Source organism: Lissotriton vulgaris, chromosome 3_1 (assembly GCF_964263255.1).
Source record: "Lissotriton vulgaris chromosome 3_1, aLisVul1.2, whole genome shotgun sequence".
Lineage (NCBI taxonomy): Eukaryota > Metazoa > Chordata > Amphibia > Caudata > Salamandridae > Lissotriton > Lissotriton vulgaris.
Window position 1 is genome coordinate 1,656,292,907 of NC_141689.1, and position 11,476 is coordinate 1,656,304,382.

The 11,476-nt window shown below is 45.3% G+C and overlaps 1 pseudogene; it reads right to left on the reverse strand.

Moving 5' to 3' along the window:
• Window positions 1–1,934: 1,934 nt before the first annotated feature.
• Window positions 1,935–2,855, reverse strand: LOC147728313 (uncharacterized; annotated as a pseudogene).
• Window positions 2,856–11,476: the final 8,621 nt, after the last annotated feature.

The following is an 11,476-nucleotide window of genomic DNA, read 5'->3' on the forward strand; positions in this document are numbered from 1 at the left end:
TATCATATCGCTCATAGACCTGGCTCTGCTGTAAGTTATGGCTGGTCTGTTGGTAAGGCTCCCACCATAACTGGATCTCCCTTAACCACCTGCCAGTTTTTGCGAATGATATTGAGTATTTCCTTATGCTGTCTACTGTATGCCGTTATCAATCTGGGTTGACCAGACTCCTTCTCTAAGGTCAGTGTAGGACCAGCATCTGCTGTCAGACTATGCCTTGATGTTAAATTGGCACGTCTCATGGCTCCCTCCACCATTATTCGTGAGTAGCCTCTTTCAATAAATCTTTTCCTGCTGGCATTCTGTGCTCTCTCACAGCTGTCATCTGTGCTGCAAATCCTTCTGATCCTCAGCATCTCCTCGTAGGGGATGCTTCGAATCAGGTTCGCTGGGTGGTGGCTGGTGGCGTGCAACACCGTATTACCTGCCGTTACCTTGCGATGTAGGTCAGTCACCAACCTGCCACTGACAATGCTCACCTCCACATCTAAAAAGGTAACCTTCGTGCTACTAATCTGACCCGTGAATTGTAGGTTCAAATCGTTCACATTGATATCAGTTATGAACCTGGTTGCCTCCTCTTCTGACCCCCTCCAAAATAATGAAGAGGTCATCAATGAATCTGTACCAGGCTATGATGTTATTGGCCATGGTACCCTCATATGCTCTTGCCAGGACCTGCTCCTCCCAACGCCCCATATGCAGGCAGGCGTAGCTAGGGGAGAAGCAGGCCCCCATCGCAACTCCCCTCAATTGCTGGAAGACCTGTTTTTGAAACAAGAAGAAGTTGCTTTTGAGGCAGATCTCTGTCATCTCACTGGTCATGTTGTTATGCTGTAGCATGCAGGCAGGTCTACGCTTCAAATAATGTTTCACCGCCCTCAAGCCATCATCGTGATTTATACTGGTGTATAAGGAAGTTACGTCTAGCGTTAACAATAAGTAATCTTCCTGCCACTTGATGGGTCTGATTTTATCTAAGAAATCACCAGTGTCCCTGATGTACGAGGGAAGCGCCCTCACATGCTCCTGCAGGAAGTGATCAATATATTTGGAGGCATTCTCAAATGGACCCTGTTTGGCTGAGATAATGGGCCTCCCTGGTGGCTTGGTCAGACTTTTGTGGACTTTGGGAATCATAAAGAACACTGGGATTACTGGATAATTAGATTTGAGGAATTTCTGTTCATCCCCACTCAGTAATCCCATGCCCTTCCAAGCATACAATCTGGTGTGGAAAGCCTCCCACGCTTGTCTAGCTGTTCGCCAATCGCTCCTACAATAACAATTTCTATCATTTAATTGTAGTAGAGCCTCTTCCATGTACATTTGTTTTGGCCACAGGACAATGTTGCCCCCCTTATCTGATTGCTTAATAATCACAGTGTTCTCACCCTGTAATTTTTTCATTAGGCTTCCATATGCATTGTTACACTTTTTATTTTGTCCAATGTCCTTTAACCTAGATGCCTGATGCAATTCTTTTAAATCAGATATAACCAGATTGTTGAAAACTTCTATATTGTCATAAACTGATATAGGGTTGAATGTCGATTTGGGCTTGAAACCCGTAGCCCCTAGGGCATCAGTTATTATTTGTTCTTCTACATCAGTATCAACCAAAGTTCCCCCTTCTCTATTTAAGTCAACCAAGTCCACATAGAGATCGACCTCTCCTGCCAGACAAGGACCCGAATCCAGATCAGTTTGGGTGTTATCCTGCGATGGTATGCGCGTTTTTAATTTATTCTGCAAGAATAGCTTTTTCAGTTTTAACTTTCGTATGTATTTAAAAAAGTCCATTCTTGTTTGCGCATAATTAAATGTACATGGGGGGCAATAAGTCAAGCCCAATGATAAAGTTTTAATCTCCTTGTTGGTTAAATGAACATTTGAAAGGTTAATCAAAGAAAGTTGGTCGCTTACTTGTACATTCATTTGCGGTTCCAGCGTTTGCGTCCCCGGTCCTTCACTGGTGGTTTCACTGTGCCGGTTTGCTGCCCGACTCCTCCTCCGCCATTTGCGTTTGAGGTTGCGTTTTCGCCTGTTCTCATACCGGCGGTGTGTGACCTTAGGGTCTGCTTGCGGTCGTTGCGTAGGCACTCCACTTCCTCTCCCAACGACCGCTTGGTAAAACCCCCCGCCTCATCAATATTGCGTTGATCATTTTCCGACTCACTCCCTGGAACAGAGCTGAGGTTCGAATCCGATGTTGAGGGGCTGATGCCCCTGTTACCACTTTCCCCTCTGCCTGTTGATCGAGATCCGGTCGTTCCCTTTGGTTGATCGTACTTCTTTGAAAAGGTAAATATCCGGACGTTTTGGTAATCTAGTTTATCCCTCTGAAATTTGAAGGTTTTTCTTCTTTTGATTACCTCCTCTTCTTTGGTGAGTCGTTGATTCATCATTTCACACAGTCGTTTCTCCTGCTCCGCATCGTCCAATTTCTTGATTTGTTCATTCAGGTCTCTTATTATTACCCCCAGTTTCTCTCCATCACTCTCCGCATACTTAATCAGAATTCTTAATAGTCTGCTTGAAGAGTCCAAATTACACCTTGCCCATTCGTTTAACATCTCCGGGTCTGGGTTTTCAAAGCTGGGGGCTTGCATAATTCTTAAGCCACGGGGAACGCGTTCAACTTGTAAGTAGCGGGACAATGATTTCTTTTCCCACCACTTCGCCTATTCCGTGCGCATGGCTTTTTCCAGTTTCTTAAAAAGTTCTTTCATCGCATTGCTCCCAATGTTTGATGGCGTCGCCTGCCCCATGGGGTTGTTGTTGGTAATTGGGGCATCGTCGAACATTTCAATAGCCGCCTCCTCACGGCTTCTGACCACATCAGCGGCGGCCATGATCTATGCACGTTTAATGCTTGCAATTCACGGATGAATTCTTGCACCCAGCTGTGTGCGACAAGGCTTTAAGTATCCCCTCACACTATGCTGCCTCCTCCTTCAGTCCTGAATCCAATTTCTCGCGACCCCTCACAGAGCCGTCAGCTGCTTACCATGGCGCCGGTTCTACCACAGCCGTGGGAACTGCCTCGCCTTCCAGTGCGGCCGCTGCTCTAGGGGATTCTCGCTTGTCGGGGGCTGCTGCGGTTGCTCTTACCAGAGCCGCTGAATTTTGCCGGAAGACCCGCAAATCTGCTTCCTTCTGCTCTCGCCCTGGTTACTGGAGGGGTCCAGTATACACCCAGGAAGCTGTTGGTGTAATAACGTGCCACGAACTCCGCCAAGTCCCAAAGAAAAACTCCAGGAAAATAACGAAACCGGACCCACACGGATAATTTGCAAAAGTTGTTATTTATTCCATCCTTCGTGCATAGAACACGCCGCCATGACGCGTTTCGGGACCTCCGCCCCTTGATCACCTGACATGGTCCGACATTACACCCATCATTCTTAAAGTGCTACTACACAGTCAGCTGACCCCCCAGCCTGTGGAAATAAAAAACATACTTCAGCCTGGTTCAGTAGCGCTCAACTCATAAAACCCTTGTAATGTTACAAGAAGTACTTATGTGATCCAAAACGGGTTAAGCATTTGACTATGCATTAAAAATAGAAAACTAAACAATTTTAAAAAAGGAATTGTTACTCCTCTTTGTTCAGTTCATTGTTCCCAATATCTCCTCATGATCATTTCCATATAGGCGAATTGATTAAAATATACAATCAATTTAGAGAATAAACATTTCGTATACAACATGTTAAAATCATGTAAAAAATATATATACATAATATTCTCCCTTCCGTGCAAATTTGCCGTATATTGTTCAAACTACGCAATTGGAACAACATCATTGATGTGATGGGGAACTCATAGTCTGGACCAGTTTTTCAAAATTGTGCCCCAGTGGGCATTCGCTGCTACATGTAACCACTGCATCCACACTGCTATTCCATGGGTTTAAAAGCTGGCACACTTAAAAAGATTTTCTCACACTCATCACTGTGAAAAACAAAACCCTATAACCTAGTGATTAAAAAAGTATTAATGTTCTCTTCACCATAATTTTATCATTAAAAACAGGAGGAAGGCTATGTACATGTTCGACTAAATTACATCATTGCTCCTATCAAATTCTGCAGTTGCTAACAGTTTAGAGGCCCAAACTGTTCATACAGTTAGATCCCTAATAAAGACAAGAGTGTAAGTCTTCTGTTTGGTTTAAACCGTTAGGGGCTTTGGAATTAAGCTCCAAAATATAACGAGTTTCCAGAACTCGCAACTGGGCCTCTCTATCACCACCTCTCCGAAGTGGCGGAACCATATCAATGGCATAGTACTGTAAACATCCTGTATCCCCCCCATGGCAAGTATTCACATGTCTGGCGACAGGATATGCTTCATCCTTGTTGTTCACTGCCCTGAGGTGTTGAAGAATGCGCATATGAACCTGTAACTTCGTGCTGCCCACGTAGCGCAGGCCACAAGCACATTCCAACACGTAAATAACGAAGTCTGATTTACAGGTGATTTTCTTTCTGATCGTTTTCACCTCACTGTTGAAGCCCGTCATGTAAGTAGTCCTGTTCTTGCCTATTCTACAAGCTTTACAGACCGCACATTTAAGAAAGCGCTTGCTCTTCCCTAGCCAGTTATCATTGGCTACTTCCGGGCTGCTCTTTACTATCATATCGCTCATAGACCTGGCTCTGCTGTAAGTTATGGCTGGTCTGTTGGTAAGGCTCCCACCAATAACTGGATCTCCCTTAACCACCTGCCAGTTTTTGCGAATGATATTGAGTATTTCCTTATGCTGTCTACTGTATGCCGTTATCAATCTGGGTTGACCAGACTCCTTATCTAAGGTCAGTGTAGGACCAGCATCTGCTGTCAGACTATGCCCTGATGTTAAATTGGCACGTCTCATGGCTCCCTCCACCATTATTCGTGAGTAGCCTCTTTCAATAAATCTTTTCCTGCTGGCATTCTGTGCTCTCTCACAGCTGTCATCTGTGCTGCAAATCCTTCTGATCCTCAGCATCTCCCCATAGGGGATGCTTCGAATCAGGTGCGCTGGGTGGTGGCTGGTGGCGTGCAACACCGTATTACCTGCCGTTACCTTGCGATGTAGGTCAGTCACCAACCTGCCACTGGCAATGCTCACCTTCACATCTAAAAAGGTAACCTTCATGCTACTAATCTGACCCGTGAATTGTAGGTTCAAATCGTTCACATTGATATCAGTTATGAACCTGGTTGCCTCCTCTTCTGACCCCCTCCAAATAATGAAGAGGTCATCAATGAATCTGTACCAGGCTATGATGTTATTGGCCATGGTACCCTCATATGTTCTTGCCAGGACCTGCTCCTCCCAACGCCCCATATGCAGGCAGGCGTAGCTAGGGGAGAAGCAGGCCCCCATCGCAACTCCCCTCAATTGCTGGAAGACCTGTTTTTGAAACAAGAAGAAGTTGCTTTTGAGGCAGATCTCTGTCATCTCACTGATCATGTTGTTATGCTGTAGCATGCAGGCAGGTCTACGCTTCAAATAATGTTTCACCGCCCTCAAGCCATCATCGTGATTTATACTGGTGTATTAGGAAGTTACGTCTAGTGTTAACAATAAGTAATCTTCCTGCCACTTGATGGGTCTGATTTTATCTAAGAAATCACCAGTGTCCCTGATGTACGAGGGAAGCGCCCTCACATGCTCCTGCAGGAAGTGATCGATATACTTGGAGGTATTCTCAAATGGACCCTGTTTGGTGGAGATAATGGGCCTCCCTGGTGGCTTGGTCAGACTTTTGTGGACTTTGGGAATCATATGGGATTACTGGATAATTGGATTTGAGGAATTTCTGTTCATCCCCACTCAGTAATCCCGTGCCCTTCCAAGCATACAATCTGGTGTGGAAAGCCTCCCACGCTTGTCTAGCTGTTCGCCAATCGCTCCTATATATATATATATTTACTACCTACTGGCGCTCGTCAGTAGGTAGTTATAGTTAGGACCTAGTTTCCATAGAAAATCCTCAACATTCTATTGAGAACAACTTTGTCGACGGTTGATGAATCATTGCGAATTTCCCAAAGAAGATGGCCCGCTCCGCTCCACTCCTTCCCTAAAAGTTCTGGGGGGATTTGTCAAGTGGGGGCTGAGAAAAAAGGGGGGTTTTAAAACGGGTTTTCCCAATGTTTTTTTCCATAGGACGATTGGACACGGCTACAGCCCGAACGACTGAACGGAATTACAAGAAATTTGGCAAAATGGTAGAGTCTGATTCGCAGATCACGATTTTGCTTAAATTGTGTAAATCCCTCCAGTAGTTCCTAAGAAAATCAAAAGAAAAAAATATATATCTATAAGCGCTTATCGTACGCGTACCGTACACGTACGTTCCCGTGCATGAGCTGCATGCTGATTGGCTGTCAATTGTCTGTCAACACTCCAAACCAGAAATTATTAGCAGCCATCTTGTGCCTCGGTAGACTGAGGCACAAGAAAGCAGAAAAACAGACGTGTAGAACTGAAAAAGGGGGCAGGGTAGAAGCAACCTGACCCCCCTAGGCCTGCCCAGGTGGTCCCACAAGAACCCCCAAGGCCCCATTTTTTTTTTAAAACCCGGTCTGTTTCTTTTCAAATTACCCCCCGGGGGTCCAAATCGGTGGGCATAGTGAAAAAGAAGTGTGGGGGTGGCAATCCCCACCACACTGCCCTGGGGATCGCCACCCCCCGGGGCAAAGCAACACAGCCCCCTGGCGCATACTGGAGGCTCTAGGTGGGCAAGTTGGCCCCCAGGGACCCCCAGTTTTCAAGGCGAATTAGTTTCCCCTCTGCAAACGCGCCCGGGGGCTGCGTTGCAGAGAGGTGTAACAAAGGGCATAGCCTCAATGCACCTCTCTGCAATGCAGCCCCCTGGCGCATACTGGAGGTTCCAGGTGGGCTAGTTGGCCCCCAGGGACCCCCATTATGCAAGGGGAATTAGTTCCCCCTCTGCAAACGCGCCCTGGGGCTGCGTTGCAGAGAGGTGTAAAAAGGGTGTGGCCTCATTGCACCTCTCTGCAATGCAGCCCCCTGGCGCATCCTGGAGATTAGAGGTGGGCTAGTTGGCTCCCAGGGACCCCCAGTATGCAAGGGGAATTATTTCCCCCTCTGCAAACGTGCCAGGGCGCTGCGTTGCCGAGAGGTGTAAAAACATTTTTTTTCTATTTATATAAAAAATATGTAATGTAATTTAAAAAATAAAATATCTACAAATAAATAATTTAAAATAATGTAGTAAATCAGTATAAAAAATATAACAATTAATACATTTAAAAATTATCATTTACAAAACCATTGAAATTCACTGGAAAAACCATAGGTTTCAGCCACGTCATAGTTAGGAATTACCATTTAAAAATCCTTTGAAATTCACTGAAAAAACCATAGGTTTCACACACGTTATAGTTTGGAATTAGCATTTAAAAAACCCTTGAAATTCACAGAAAAACCATAGGTTTCACACCAGTTATAGTTAGCTGGACATTGTAGTCATACAAAACCATTGAAATCTCCCCGTTATAGTTAGTTGTACTCACTATAACTCGCGCGCCCACAATCCACTGCTGATGATGTCACATATTACAACATTTGTGACATGGTCAGTGACATCACTGATGACATCACTGATGACATCTCAAATGACATCACTGATGACATCACTGATGACATCATCCAGTGAATGTGAGTTTGCTTAAATGGTGTAAATCCCTCCAGTAGTTCCTAAGAAAATCAAAAGAAAAATAATATATGTATCTATAAGCGCGTATCGTTCGCGTACCGTACGCGTACGTTCCCGTGCATTAGCTGCATGCTGATTGGCTGTCAACTGTCATTCAACACTCCAAACCAGAAATTATTAGCAGCCATCTTGTGCCTCGGTAGACTGAGGCACAAGAATGCAGAAAAACAGACGTGTAGAACTGAAAAAGAGGGCAGGGTAGAAGAACCCTGACCCCCCTAGGCCTGCCCAGGTGGTCCCACAAGGACCCCCAAGGCCCCATTTTTTTTTTTAAAACCCGGTCTGTTTCTTTTCTAATTACTCCCCGGGGGTCCAAATCGCCGGGCACAGTGAAAAAGAAGTGTGGGGGGGCCAATCCCCAACACACTGCCCCGGGGATCGCCACCCCCTGGGGCAAAGCAACACAGCCCCCTGGCGCATACTGGAGGCTCCTGATGGGCAAGTTGGCCCCCAGGGACCCCCAGTATGCAAGGGGAATTAGTTCCCCCTCTGCAAACGCGCCCGGGGTCTGCGTTGCAGAGAGGTGTAAAAAAGGGCATAGCCTCAATACACCTCTCTGCAATGCAGCCCCCTGGCGCATACTTGAGGTTCCAGGTGGGCTAGTTGGCCCCCAGGGACCCCCATTATGAAAGGGGAATTAGTTCCCCCTCTGCAAACGTGCCCTGGGGCTGCGTTGCAGAGAGGTGTAAAAAGGGTGTGGCCTCATTACACCTCTCTGCAATGCAGCCCGCTGGTGCATACTGGAGGTTAGAGGTGGGCTAGTTGGCTCCCAGGGACCCCCAGTATGCAAGGGGATTTATTTCCCCCTCTGCAAACGTGCCGGTGGCTGCGTTGCCGAGAGGTGTAAAAACATTTTTTTTCAATTTATATAAAAAATATGTAATGTAATTTAAAAAATAAAATATCTAAAAATAAATATTTTAAAATAATGTAGTAAATCAGTATAAAAAATATAACAATTAATACATTTAAAAATTATCATTTACAAAACCATTGAAATTCACTGAAAAAACCATAGGTTTCAGCCACGTCATAGTTAGGAAATACCATTTTAAAATCCTTTGAAATTCCTTGAAAAAACCATAGGTTTCACACACGTTATAGTTTGGAATTAGCATTTAAAAACCCTTTGGAATTCACAGAAAAAAACATAGGTTTCACACCAGTTATAGTTAGCTGGACATTGTAGTCATACAAAACCATTGAAATCTCCCCGTTATAGTTAGTTGTACTCACTATAACTCGCGCGCCCGCAATCCACTGCTGATGATGTCACATATTACAACATTCGTGACATGGTCAGTGACATCACTGATGACATCAATGATGACATCTCAAATAACATCACTGATGACATCATCCAGTGAATGTGGTTTGCTTTGATATTTAAATATGTATTATAAATACACTACTTTGCATTAAAGAATTAGTGGATATATAAATATAAATGTGTGGATGGTGGATTTAGTAACATTGTCATTGATTGTTTCCTTGACTATTTTGTAGAGTCTCACTATATATATACTGTGTAGTTACTAAACTGTGTGAAAATCTTTATTGCTTTGTCTTAATTGTTATGTTAAAAACTATATTTGTAATTTGTTTCTTAACTGAGTATTTGTATGGGTAAATGAATGTCTATGTGGTTTGGTGGGGTGTGTGTGATTGGCCAAAAATGTGTGAATAGTTCATTCAGTAGGTATATGAGGTTAAGACTACATGTTAGAACAGTTTTTTCAGTGAGTGTATATGTTTATGGGTGTGGTGGTTTTAAAATATTTCTCTCAATGGTACATCTCCATTAAACTTGAAAAGAAAAGGCAGTGCATCTGACATATCTAATTAAGTGTGCTTAAGACTTAGTGATTGTATGAGTCACTATATGGATAACTGTATAGTTGTAATAGTGATTTTATAACACACTAAGTGCAAGTTACTATCTATATAAATAGATGAAGTGGTGTTTTTATAAGTGTGTAGATGAATAAATGGAAGTATAATCAATTGTTTGCATAAGTCAGAAGGATGTCTTTATAAGTGAATACAATGTGTGCTGTGTGTAATGTTGAAATAGGCGTAGAAGGATATTTGATAGTCTACTGTTGATTATTCACTGCATATAACTCTGAATCTATAGGTAAGTGATTAGATATGTGTATAGATCTATGAATCACTGAGTGGGTGGTTAGTAATTACTATTGGTGTGTCAATGGTTTCAAATATGGCACTTTCTATTTTACAGTCAGCGATGAAAGATTATACTAGTGTGTGATGAGGTGTATTTCATTGTCACTGGATGACGTCACCAGTGATGTCATCAGTGATGTCATTTGAGATGTCACCTCCATTACGGTCGCTCCCCCAGCACTCTGCTCACAAAACGGAAGGCTTCTCCTCGCTGCCTGACGAACCTGCCCTGATACCTGCTGCCTGCTCACAAAACGGAAGGCTTCTCCTCGCTGCCTGCCGAACCTGCCCTGATACCTGCTGCCTGCCGCCCTGTTACAGCGCATAGCTCACTTCACAGCGCTTGGTATCGTTTTTGCCATTGTTATTGCCTGCATTACTTTAATACTGCCATTTACTGCATAGAGGCTGATTAGATTATTGCGAAGCGTTTCTCTGCCTACTTTATATCAATTATAATTTGACTCAAGCTCCGGCTGTGCCCCAGTTTTGATTTCTTACCGGGCGGCCATTTCAGTTGTTTTTACTTTTTGCCGTGTCTCCTCCTAGACCCTGCCTCCCAGCTGACCCTCCCACGCTCCGCCCCCCTCCACTCTCCATTTATGTCAGATGTCCCAACCCGCAGCGTCCACGCGCTTCGGCCGCGCCGAAGGTGCGCCAAAGGTAAGCCCGTCTACGCCCGTCCGCGCCTGGACTGCGCCCAGCGCCAGACCCCCTGGCCCCCGTACCACCCACCCCACCCGCATCACATACGATGCCACCACCCTCTTAGCCCTAAACCCCGGCCGACTCCCCAACTGCGTACAAGCCGCTCCTGGACACATCCATGGACCCTTCTCTTGCAACTCCTGCAAGTTCGACGGCACTAAGAACAACTCCTCATCCTCGGACACAAAACAGTTCCCTGACACAAACCACCTTAAATGCATCCTGCTCAACACCCGCTCGGTCCACAGGCCCGCCATCGACCTCTGGATTCTACTTGACACCATCTCTCCTGACGTCGCCTTCCTAACAGAAACATGGATGAACGCCACATCAGCCCCAGACATTACCATTGCCATCCCGGAAGGCTACAAGATCATCCGTAAGGACCGCACCGACCAAACAGGAGGAGGCATCGCTATCGTCCATAAGAAATCCATCCGCATCTCAACCAGCTCTGACGTCAATCTCGCTAACGCAGAACACCTTCACTTCCAGATCCACATCGACCCCAAGACCACACTCAGAGGCACCCTCCTCTACAGGCCACCAGGACCCCGTGCACAATTCAGTGAAGACATCACAGACTTTATCACCCCACACGCCCTCCCCTCTGAGGACTACATTCTTTTGGGAGACCTCAACTTTCACCTGGAAAAGAACAACGACCGCAACGCCACCACCCTTCTGGACAATCTCGCCAACCTCGGACTCAAACAACTTGTCACTACCCCCACCCACTCTGCAGGTCACACACTCGACCCTATCTTCACCTCCAGCAAACATGTCTCCTTCAGCCACACCACAGCTCTCTTTTGGACGGACCACAGCTGCGTTCACTTTAC